Genomic DNA, 13,253 nt, shown 5'->3' on the forward strand with positions numbered 1-13,253 from the left:
AATGTGGTAGCCCCCGACACGATCTTCCTGATGGTGGAGTCAAATCTTCAAACGCGAATTGCGGGTGAACGGGACGTCGGAAGGGGGTACCGTCAAAGGAAATGTGGTAGCCCCCGACACGATCTTTCCTGATGGTGGAGTCAAATCTTCAAACGCGAATTGCGGGTGAACGGGACGTCGGAAGTGGGTACCGTAAAAGGGAATGTGGTAGCCCGCGACACGATCTCACTGATGGTGTCAAATCTTCAAACGCGAATTGCTGGTGAACGGGACGTCGGAAGGAGGTACCGTCAAAGGGAATGTGGTAGCCCGCGACACGATCTCACTGATGGTGGAGTCAAATCTTCAATCGCGAATTGCGGGTGAACGGGACGTCGGAAGGGGGTACCGTAAAAGGAAATGTGGTAGCCCCCGACACGATCTTCCTGATGGTGGAGTCAAATCTTCAAACGCGAATTGCGGGTGAACGGGACGTCGGAAGGGGGTACCGTCAAAGGAATGTGGTAGCCCCCGACACGATCTCCCTGATGGTGGAGTCAAATCTTCAATCGCGAATTGCGGGTGACCGGGACGTCGGAAGGGGGTACCGTCAAAGGAAATGTGGTAGCCCCCGACACGATCTTCCTGATGGTGGAGTCAAATCTTCAAACGCGAATTGCGGCTGAACGGGACGTCGGAAGGAGGTACCGTTAAAGGGAATGTGGTAGCCCCCGACACGATCTTCCTGATGGTGGAGTCAAATCTTCAAACGCGAATTGCGGGTGAACGGGACGTCGGAAGGGGGTACCGTCAAAGGAATGTGGTAGCCCCCGACACGACTCACTTGATGGTGGAGTCAAATCCTCAAACGCGAATTGCGGGTGAACGGGACGTCGGAAGTGGGTACCGTAAAAGGGAATGTGGTAGCCCGCGACACGATCTCACTGATGGTGGTGTTAAATCTTCAATCGCGAATTGCGGGCGAACGGGACGTCGGAAGGGGGTACCGTCAACGGAAATGTGGTACCCCCGACACGATCTTCCTGATGGTGGAGTCAAATCTTCAAACGCGAATTGCGGGTGAACCGAACGTCGGAAGTGGGTACCGTCAAAGGGAATGTGGTAGCCCCGACACGATCTTCCTGATGGTGGAGTCAAATCTTTAAAAGCGAATTGCGGGTAAACGGGACGTCGGAAGGGGGTACCGTCAAAGGGAATGTGGTAGCCCCCGACACGATCTTACTGATGGTGGAGTCAAATCTTTAAAAGCGAATTGCGGGTGCACGCGGAAAGTGGGAAGCGGTTAGTGAATGTAGTAGCCTTCGACAAGATCTGTTATTGATGGTTGAGTCGAAAGTGGCTAATAAAATACTGATCTGCCACACAAAAATGCGCTGAAGTCCCTTCGATCTCAAACGAGGACTTTGATAATTTTTTCTCTACCGCTCCCTTCAAATCGCGTGCCAGAATTAATTAATTGATCAAAGTCAAATAATTAAATTAAATCCGTGAAACTGCAAAAATAATCGACCAATACCCTTTTGACACCCCAACGCTATCTTCTAAAGTATTCATCCGGCAATGAAATTCATATATGTACAATGTGGCAGGTATGAGGCCACACACAATCCCCTCGTAGCTACACTCCTGGATGTGTGTAGTTTTACAATTACAAGGTATTGAAATTGTTCTATCTAATTACAAATTAGAACCCAATTATCTATTTTATATCGGTAAGATTATGTGCGTATTTTTGAGTCACATCCTAATGATGGACTTGAATCACTTTTGCTATTTTTACTGTAACCTCCGCCTCTAGATGTTTACATGATTTTGCCATTTAGACTGTTGGAAAATGGATGCTAACTTCCCGCAAGTAAAGTTGACATATGATTATATTGAAGTATTAAAACAATACATAATCTCCTTGTGCTGTCATTGTCACGTTTGGCAAGCATGTACTGTATGTCCATAAGCACCATACTGCATTTGGAGGTGCGAAGGCGCTATAGTAAGAGAGGCATTAGTCCATAAGACCCCATACAGCATTTAGAGGTGAGAAGGTGGTATACATAGTAGTTACTACTATAAATATTAGACTCGCCAAAAAAAATCCCTGTCACAGAACACTTGATGCCAGTCTACAATTGTATGCTTTAATATGAAAAACATACAACCAGAATTAGGTGTTTTGTGTCCCGCATTCTCCCCTTGTGTTTTTATTAACTAATTTGTAAACTCTCTATCTTTGTCACGTCTTGTACCTACATTTCTTTTCTATATTGCCATTCAACCTTCTTCACTATGAGACAATGAAATACTTCAGTGGCCAATGAAAACAAAACTGTGAGGTTATGTCAAGAATTGAATACTTTTACTGCGCCACAATTGTGATTCCAGACGTGAAAACTGTAATTACCTACACTTTTTGTTGTGGAATAATTGACACAACCAGCTAATAGGCCTAATAGTATGTTAGCATTCTCCTTGATTGTATCTCCATGATCAAAAATAGCGGCTAAAATAAATAACATACCTTCAAAAGTTTTTCTCTTTAGACCTATTTGCACATCTGTCGCCATGTTTTGTATAAAAATATGCAATTACACAATAATTACTACAACAAAACAATTCATTTTATCAAACTTATTTTTAAAAGGACACAGAACAGTAACCATAGACCACACCACATACGCAGAAAAGCTATTCAGTATCGATCTGTACAGGGTGATACAATGGAATTTGGTACATTCAGATCCTACAACACTATCCTATTATAGTAGTGAAGGTTTTTAAGTTTAATATGTGGCAACAGTGTGCAGTCACAGCAAACAATAATCGTATGTGTTCCGCGATGCCATTGATACAAAATTTTGATAATGTAATGCCCTTTTAGAAAAACAAATAAAATATGAAAATCTATGTCGGGAAGGTCTTTAAAAATGGCCCTAAAGGAAGAGCAGCGGTTTTTAGTCTTCAATATATGAATAAATTAAACAAATATAGCAAACGAGCTCAGCTCCTGGGTATGGCTATAACCATTGAATTTATATTATAAATTCAATGCTATAACATGTGCAAAACCAAATTTTAAACGTGATGTTAGTTTGTCACGACATTTTAGACAAAATCATGAACACAAAAAAAACCAAACGAAATCCTTTTTTTTTCTCTCTACTGATCGAAATGCTTCCTTATAATTAACAATAGTATTACAAAAAAAATCTTAAACTAACTGTTAGTATTATGTACAAAAAATAATTAAGATCAAATGAAAAATAATTATGGAAGCATTCGAGGTAAGTACAAAATGGATTTTCTAAAATTTATCTGCATAGGTAAAGTTCAACAGATAGCTGGACAGCGCTTGTTTTGTGAAGGTAAGTATGATTGATAATGATTGGACGTATCTCTGACCTTTTATCTTTACAGCTCCAACCTCTCAACATTTGAAATTCCTCTGGCTATATAAAAGATGTACATCCGGATTGGAGGGATGCTAAATAGTAGATGGCAATAATGTAGGCTCCTGACTGGGAGATAATGGCCCGTATGAATAAAAATAAGCAATTGCTTATACTTGCAAAATTCAAAGTAAATACTCGTAAGTGCTCCTTTATACTGGTTTGTTTAGCAGCGCTGCACTGCGTCCTGTCCTTCTGCTTAGCAGCGCTGCTAAGTCGCCCAGTGCGAAGGAGCACTTACGAGTATTTACTTTGAATTTTGCAAGTATAGGCATTTGCTTACTTTTATTCATACGGGCCAATAGTTCTGGCTTCTGAACGTTACTTTCGATATTTTTTTATCGAAATAAGAAAATCGGGAAATAGCTAAAATAGTACTTTCAATAGAAACTTTATTGCTTACATTTTTTTTACTTACGGCTTAAGGTAAGTTCATAGCTCTCCGTTCATACGTTTCCGTTTGTCCGTTAGCCAATCAGAAGACAGCAAATTTTTAAATCGTACGTCGTCCGTTTACCACGGAAAAGTTGGATGAGGTTGAACATTACGTTTCCGTTGGTCCGTTTTTAACAAGAGTGAGTTTATGTTTGGTACGTTAACAGTGTTCGCCTATTCGTTCTTCACGGTAATAATCAGATAGCAACGTGTTCTTACTTTCGTACCATTTTTACATACTGAAAATCACGGAGGGTACAGTACAAATTACAAAATAAAATTTAGGTTATGGTTATACGTTGCAAATGTAGAATGTGGACGGATAGCTATGAACCTTAACAAAATGTATTATCCGTTTGACGGATCAATGCAACGGATTAACGGAGAGCTATGAACCCGCCTTTATGTCCAGCCCTATTTCGTCTTGTGGAAAAATTTCCACTAGTGACAAAATTCAAATTATAAAAAACTGGAACGCTTCTGAAACGGATTACATTTAAATTACTTATTACATAGAATTAATTTACTTACGCTCAGAAGTCAAACTAATACTTAATTAAATTAAACAATAGATCCGTCAATAGACGACAAATAATTTTTATTATATCGCATTCGCAATACAACTGCAGTCGCTAAATAACGACAAAAATATGTTTAAATTGTTGTAAATTTCCCAAATAAAATAATGTTTATAACAAATACCAAGAATAAAACTAGTAATGCCATGTATATTGTATGTGTCCATTCTTGTGACGGAAAACTGTACAGTAATCCGCTACAAGTTTTGCTTTTATTTAAAGGGTATATGTATGAATTTTCATTTAATTGTTTCCATAAATAAGAAAGTTGACACTGCACATCCTACACAAAACCAAATGTGGAAAATGGCGCTACATTTGCTTTTATTCCAAGTAGCTATGTATCAAATTTCATTTGAAGGCCTCCATAAATAAGAAAGCTAGCACTGCGCATGCGCAAAACCAAATTTTGAGACTGGCGTTAAATTTGCTTTTATTCCAAGTTAAATTTCATTTAAATACCTTCATAAATAAAAAAGTTTGCAATTCGGTCTGTAAATGGTAGAGATGCGAAAAGGGCACTGTGAATGTTGATCGATTAGGCTCAACTTTTGGAATTGTGTTTAATGGCTAAAGCTATGCGCATATTGAATTTCATGCAATTCGGTTCATAACTAATAACAGAGATGTGAAAAGGACCTACTTTTTATTTTGGTCTACATTTGCCAATTTTGGAACTCCGATCTACAAATTTGATAAAGAATCCATCTACTGAATTTTATCGTAATCAGTCCATTCGTTATCGAAATATCGTGCTAACGGACGGACAGACACCACAAAATTATAAACTCGCTAATAAACAATAGAAGCCGTAAGTAATAAATTTTGAGCAGGCCCTTCGAAACACATTTGGTAAAAAATTTCAATACTATACAGTTTTAATTTAATACCATAGGGCATAGAGCAATTAACATCTATGTTAATACCTATACCTACTTTTAATACAGCTGTAGCAAAGAAAAACATCACCTACCTATTTGCAGTTTACCAATGTCAATGTCTTCATTTTCTTTACGGTCGCCACCAGATGGAAAATAGAAATCAAATATTTCGCCGGCGTATGTATAATTACAATTATTTAAAACATCTGATAATTTTTTTTCTGCGCATTGTTTGGCGGCAATCAAAGAACCTGCAATTCCATATAGTAGGTGGTCCTTATACGTAACCGAAACAAGATAAGTTGGTTTGTTACAAGTGCCGCCAATTTGGTCTAGTTTATACATGGGTTTTTCGTTTAGCAGTTTGTGGGCTTCATTCATCTAAAAAAAATACATATACCTAGATTACAAACAATTTCATTTTTTCTCTATAGTTTATTAAATAAATTACATAGGCACGTAAGGGGTGTCCCGTTTTAGAATCATGTATATATGGTAAAGATGTAAAGATATAATTTGAATATGCGAACACTAGCACTACTTTTATTCAAGATGTCTGCATACAAAATGTCATTCAAACTTTAAAAGACGGATAACGCATACGCAAAACAAATTTTTTGATTAGGCATTCATTTTACTATTCGAGGTGCCTCCATTCAAAATTTCATTTAAATATCTTACAAAATTAAAAAACGAATTGCGCATGCGCAAAACAAATTTGATTCGGCATTAGTTTTACTTTTATCCTACATATAAAATTTCATGCAATTCGGTTTATACCTAACAGAGATGTCAAAAGAGCGTTCCTTATTTTCCGTTCGTCTCGCGACAGTAATCACTTGGCTGCTACGCACATGCGCAGAACCACCTTCCCATTAATGCACAAAACTTTAAATTTAAATTTAGAAATGTGAATAAAGAAATAAACCGTGCGCATGTGCGTAGCAGCCAAGTGATTACTGTCGCGAGACGTTCCTCTTATTTTTGGCCTAGATTGCCAATTCACGAACTTCAATTTGACAAAGAATCCACCTGCACAATGTCATGGTAGTGGGTCCATGTTATATATATATGTGTACGTAGACGGAACGGGAGACACAGAAGAAATGGCATGTACATTTTAGGTTATGTTTTTTTACTTACTTACTATAAAATATATTAAGTGTACAAACGAATACTGGTATTCTGAATTATTCGACTTGAAGACTACGTGCCGAACATAACAGTCCATCCGTTCTAATTTAAATCGATGAGCATGAAGCCATCGAGTGAGCGATCGTACAATTGGGAGAAAGCATAACCGTCTCGTTTAAAACTCGATGCTAAGAACATTAACTAAACTTGTGCACATTCACTCATAAACGTTTTCGTTTCTGGCATACCATCAGTTCCGTTAGATCAATGCAATCTTCAAATAACTTCCTAGGTTTCCATGGAAATCAACTCTTAGATAGATTTAACGGTAAAGTGGAATATGGAGCTATAATGTGCGTTAAGAATGTGATATGTGATCATAATTCAATACTAAAATTCACAGCAATGCAAAATGATTTAAAAAACGTTTGTTTATTTATAAAAATATATCCATAACATATTTGCACAATTTATACTTTCATGTAATGTTAAACTAATATTTTGACCTCTTATAAAGAAAACTATGACTTACACGTGTAAACAGAGGTACATAAAAAAATAAATCATTTGAATTCTTGTACTATAAACCACATAGGTAACAGTGAATCGAACACGTATCATCTATAAAAAGTTATTTTGCTGATTTTTAGAGTGTAAAATGTGTAGTACGCACAAATACAGTTATTGAAAATCTACACCTGTATGTATGTTTGTGCAACTTCTTTGCAGGGAAACATGGTTACACTAAATCAGAAATTAACAAATATAGAAGTTAACAATCTTAGCAAAACATAATTGAGCAAATATTAATATTTACAGAATTATATCAAAAACAAGAACAATACTGATTACTCAAAACCTTTAATGAAAATAACAATAATATGATATGTAAAATATAACTAGTGCAGACTGGTAGGTCTCACAACAGTAACATAACAAAAAATAATGGAAACAATTTAAGAAACGTGTACAACATCTTTGGTTGATGCAACCCAGTTACTTTGAGCAATATTGTTCAAGTTAATAACTGACCAGTGAATCCCCCAAATCTTCAAGCAGGCTGCACTATTATCGCACAAAAGAAAAATCTTGGATGGTTACAATGAAAGGTAATGGGGAAAACAGCAATTTATTTGAAACCTACACTTGGCGCATGTTCAGCTTATCTTTTAAACAGATGGTAGACAACACGTCACCTTTATTACTTCCTAAAAACACAGTTTGATCATTTATTTTCTGAAGAAGATATTAATTAAAAATTAAAATGGGCCATTTTCTGTTACAAAAGCTACAGAAATTTATCTGTACAACAATTGCACATCTCATAACAAGGGCAGTTTTTTGTTATTTTATTATAAGTTATGGTTTTGTAAAAATATTAGCAGTTTCTGTTATTTTACGCTGCAAAAGCATATTGTCATGTCATGTCTAAAGAAATTACTAAATCGTTATCTTTGTTTTTGCAGCCTTGAAGTTCAATTCATTCATTCATCAAATGTGCCTACATGCAAATATCTAGTAAAGATGAAACTGCTCCCATTGTTCTCTTCAAAAATACATTCTCTTTTAATTTAACTCACCTTCTATCTCAATGGCTTCCACATTAAATGGCAGAAGTCCTGTCTATTAAGTACCTAACTATGTATATACCTATTCATAGACCCCCAAATTTGTATGTAGTTCGAAAATCAAAATACGACTTTTGTGCAACAATCAAAAATGTCTGATAAAAAACAGTGTTTCATTCTATCCATAAAAAAGCACTAGGCTTACAAAATTTGCATTATAAAAATCAAATTTGGCCAATAGATTTACCAAAAAAGATGGCCAGAGGTTCAAGTAGAGTTCCAAGATGTACAAACGATTTTTATAACTGTATAAGTGCACCATAACTTATTAATTAATAAATAATAATTAATCAGCAATTTAAATTTTTGAAGTCGTATTGTGCAAAGGCATGGACAAAAAATGCAAAAAAGTGGATATAAAGGATATAAGAATAAGACCAACAAATTCGTGGAAACCAGATTATAAAATAGTGATTATGAGTTCAGTCAAGTCACTTGACAAGGTTTAACAAATGGAATCTCCACAGCCACACAAGTGGATCAATCGCTCACAATTTTCAGCAATTGTCATAGACAGTTAGAATGCTGTCATTTGCATAATGTATTGTGTAGTATCAAGTTGATCGATATCTCTCCAACAATAAAATTGAAAATGGAAATCAAACCATAGACTCTTTTCTAATTAATTTGATAACACAAAATTCAGTACACACATAAAATATTCAGTTCATGTTAAATTATCACAAACCATCGAGAAGATATATCTCGCCCTGTATTTTTATTGCATCCCAGGAAGCAACTGGTTGAAAACAAGTAAGTATCCAATGAATGATCATTTTTCTTCAGATTTGTTGAGAATTGTAGTACAACTTGTAGTGCTAGGTAAAACAATTTTTTTTTGTCTTGAAAACATTCATTTACACAGACGAACAAGAATTTTCAAGAGTTCCTGTTTAATGTGTCACGTGGGGTATAATGCTATTCAGATTTTAAGATCAGGTATGGTGTACAGTGTCAGCAACGTGAAAACAAATGAAAATCACGATCAACTATGTCCCCCGTGGTGCTCGTATGTTTCATTCTATTCCTCAATTATAAAAGTTGGATTGACTTAGATTCACCACTCTGTATATTCATTATCCAATAAATTGGTAGTAGTATGTTGTGACATCACAAAGTTCCGTTTTTCAAGTAACATATACATAGTCAAAGAGATAGAAATAAGGAAAAAGTTTGACATTGAATTATTGGAAAAATCCCATGACACACTGTTTGGGATCAAACACACTCGTGATATTGGCATATTTATCAGATTCCAAATTTCATTTGTTTACAAGACCAAGTCGAGCACCAAGCTATAAAAAATTACAATAAAAAGAAAGATAAATAAAAGTTGCTGGAAGTACTGATTCTAAGATCAAAGTGTAAAGTGTAGAGCACCACTGACATAAGGTAAAATATTTTCTTGTAACCATCCAAAATAGGTATCAACCAAATTAGCCATTTGATTAATTTAAAAGGTCAGCCACTACCTATACGGATAAATGTTTGAAATGATACTGATAGCAGTATGATTAACTGGAACACTTGAGTACTGCTCAATACCAAAACCATAGTGTCATTACTTTTAATGAAATTAATGTTACATTATGTAACATTTCAAAAACCACCTAATCATAATAAAAATAAGAGTAGATACGTTCGAATTTTTTTCACTATACTTATCTTAAAAACTGAAAATTCAAAAAAATAACCTGGTAACAATTATAGGGACCATATGATTGGCTTTATTGTTGCAAATTGTGTGTCAAAACAGAATGAGGATGTATGTTAACGTTTAGTAGACCTGGGTTTAGAAGTGAGTACCTAAAAATTAAAATTCGCTTAATTAATTGCTGGATATTTTAAGAACTTACTTAATATCACGTTTCCGCAAATGTTGTATTACTGCAGGTCTAAGTCGAGATTTTCCCGGACTTCTTTTGCCTCTACCAGTAATAATGAATAATGTTTCCTTCTTTTTATTGGTACCTCTTAACAAGTTGATGTTTCGGTCTAAGAATATATCCAAAGCGGGAAGAGCCTCCTTCACGTATAAGTAGTGAAGGTCCAAAGTTTGAAAGTTCTGCAATTTTTCGGAGTGTTCCTGAAGAAACGCCGTAGCTGCCAGACCATTTGTTTGCTCGTATAGTCGCGTATATGATTTTGCAAGGTCGGAATAGAATTGTGCGACTGCATACTGCCTGCTCTGAAATGCTCGCTGTGCCTTTTGCATACACTCGTTGTGTTTTCCGTAATAGTCATTTGCTTCATCACGATATTCGATAGCAGTTTTTGATACGTCATCTACAGTTTCGGTCTGTAAAAAAATTTATTGAAAACAAAATCAGAAAATGTTTCCTTTCTCAGTTTTACTATCATTAAAAAAGGAAGAGAACAGTGACAGAAAACAAAAATAGCTATATGTGGTCTGAAAATTTGTCACAGTTTCAGATAACAATGCAGCAATTAAGTGTAAATGGACAGTTTAATCGAATTTAGGTGCGCCGTATTCTTGGATGAAAAAATAACTGGATTGCTAGCAGTAAAATTTATAAAGCCAACATCTACAGCGCCACCACAAGGCGGTGTGCGTTTTGTGAAACGAAATTTGACACACGTCAATGTTACGAGATTTAATTTTAAGTGTTTTATAATGATTTTATGTAAATTTGTGTTAGTTAGTTGTGTTACTTTTACATAATTAATTAAAAATGAGACGCTGAAGTTGTTTTATCAACGTTTTCATTTGGTGTATAACTTATTTTCTCGAAAAACAACCTTTTAGATATACTTGTCCTTGCAAATTTCATATTTAGCGCCTCAGATTTAGTTCTCATTTTAGTCATACCCAGTGATGGCGCTGCAGATGTTGGCTTCAAGTTTTATATTAGATATTATACGACGCTAGCAGTTCAGGTTTTAATGGTTGTAGGTCGTATTTTCCATGATTGTGATATCTTTCATATTGCACCATACATTTATAGTAAAAATAGTTGACATATGGCAGATGTTCTCATTACATTTTTGTAAAATTGTCAAGCGAGATCGTTATATTGGTTTTATTTCAACTGTTTAAAACGTGTCTGTGTACCCCAGTACAAAGATTCACATTCGTGAGTGCTCAATAGGGGCATAATTATAACATTTGGCGACCGTGACAGGACATTTATTCGTGAGTTTTGTTCTGGGAAAACGTTTGTGGAAAATGGAGCAACTGGATGTGGAACAGCTTAAAAAACTTCGTATCTCTTCCCGGTAGGCGTTTACGAAAGCGTACAACGAGTTACAGGTTCTTTTAGCTGGAGATATTACAACTACTAAGGTAGTTGAGGTGAAGATATCTTGGCAATTATTACAGGAGAGACATGAGACGTTAGTGAGGACAACTGAGGGATTACACTGCCTAATGTCCGCTGATGAAGAAATTTCGGAGGACAGTTTAACGGTAGATATGGACGAAGCAGCAAAGTACCCCCGTACATTTCTAACGGGTAAATACGCGGTAGAGGAGGTATTCCAACTTCTTGATCCTCCGCCGCAGTACAATCTACTCCTGGAGGATCGACAACAGGGGTAGTTAATATACCTATTACATCTAAGAAACTGAAACTGATAACGTTTGGTGGTTCCACCCGCGAATGGTTCGCGAGCTGCTGAGTTAATTGCATGCTTTCCACCTACCGGCAGTTTGCAGAATGCCAAACGAGGCATTAACCGCGAAGCTTTGAGTAGCTTATATGCCAACTTGAGTCACATATGCAGGCGTTAGCAACATTGAGAGTTACTACAGACAAACGTGCTGCTATGTTGTACCCATTGGTGGAATCCGCATTACCTAAGAAACTTTTACGCACGTGGCAACGTACAACGGAGTCGAGACAAGCTAAAGACTGCAAAGAGAAACTCAAAGCGTTAATACAGTTTATCGGCACCCAAGTCGAAGCCGAGGAGAAAATACTTTTGGCCACTGACAGTTTTGGCTTGGTGAATAAAAGGCGAGTGAAGCGGACAAAGCCAGGAAAGAGCAAAAGATTGTTCTGACGGCAATGGGTCTTTTGACAACTAAACCGAAAGGAGAGATTTGTATCTTTCCTGATGGCGATCATTCTAGCGCTGACTGCGAGAAAGTGCGGGCCATGTCTTTGGGTGAACGTCAAAAAATAGCACCAGATAAGAATTTCTGTTTCAATTGTTTGAAACGAGGCCATGGTTTTCGACGATGCAAGGTCCAGCTTAAGTGTAAATGGTGTTCTAAGCGTCATGTCATGGTTATGTGTAGAAGCCTAGCGATTAATAAATCGACAGACGAATCTACGGAAGCTGAGAAGGAAAAAGTTACTACAACAGAACAGAATCTGGCTTAATTTTTTTAAATGTTCCTGAAGTTTGTTTAATAACATTGACAGCGACACTTCTTCAAGGCAAACGGGAACAGATAGTGCGCGCGGTAATTGAACCGGATCCCAAAACTCTTATACAGGGTGTTACATGACCGCATCCAAAAAAAAATTGGGTGATAGAGGGGAACAAGACAAACACTTTTTCCAAATAAACCGATGGTCCAACGTGTTTCGTTTGGGAGGGGTGGCTCCCAAACGAAACACGTTGTCTTTGTCCGGCCAAGAATTGCAGTGGAACTTTTTTTTTCGAATTTTCAAAAACTAATTTCAGATTCGTTATTTTCATGTTCAAAAACCCCCAGATACCAAATTTCGTCGAAATCAGAATTTTTTTTCGCACCCCCAAATAGAGGTGCGCCCCTTCGGGATAGAAATTTTGATCAAAATCGAATAGGGCATACCCGAAAACCTATTCAAAGACGTGCCACCCATCTTTGTAACTCTTATGGTTGCTGAGAAAAAAATTAAAGAAGAAATCCAAATTTCACCCCTTCTTTGGGGGTGGATCCCAAACGAAACACGTTGGATCATCGGTTTATTTGGAAAAAGTGTTTGTCTTGATCCCCTCTGACACCCAATTTTTTTTTGCATGCGGTCATGTAACACCCTGTATACGCAAAGCGGATGCGATTGCTATGGGTTATCATTCAGAATGAGAGGATGAAATTGCACAGACCCCTTTTGGTCAGATTAAGACATGGCCTCAAAAGCATCATGTATACCGACTACATTTACGTAGTGTCGATGGTAGTTACGCTTGTACTTTTGAAGC

At 36.7% G+C, this 13,253-nt stretch overlaps 1 long non-coding RNA gene across 1 annotated transcript; it reads right to left on the reverse strand.

Annotated features, from left to right (window-relative positions):
- Positions 1 to 7,316: 7,316 nt before the first annotated feature.
- Positions 7,317 to 10,417, reverse strand: LOC116171304. The gene is made up of 2 exons (XR_004145428.1): positions 9,956 to 10,417; positions 7,317 to 9,905 (listed from the first exon to the last, which is right to left on the reverse strand). It is a non-coding gene; the product is annotated as an uncharacterized LOC116171304 (long non-coding RNA).
- Positions 10,418 to 13,253: the final 2,836 nt, after the last annotated feature.

This window comes from Photinus pyralis, unplaced genomic scaffold (assembly GCF_008802855.1).
Source record: "Photinus pyralis isolate 1611_PpyrPB1 unplaced genomic scaffold, Ppyr1.3 Ppyr1.4_LG5, whole genome shotgun sequence".
Taxonomy (NCBI): Eukaryota; Metazoa; Arthropoda; class Insecta; order Coleoptera; family Lampyridae; genus Photinus; species Photinus pyralis.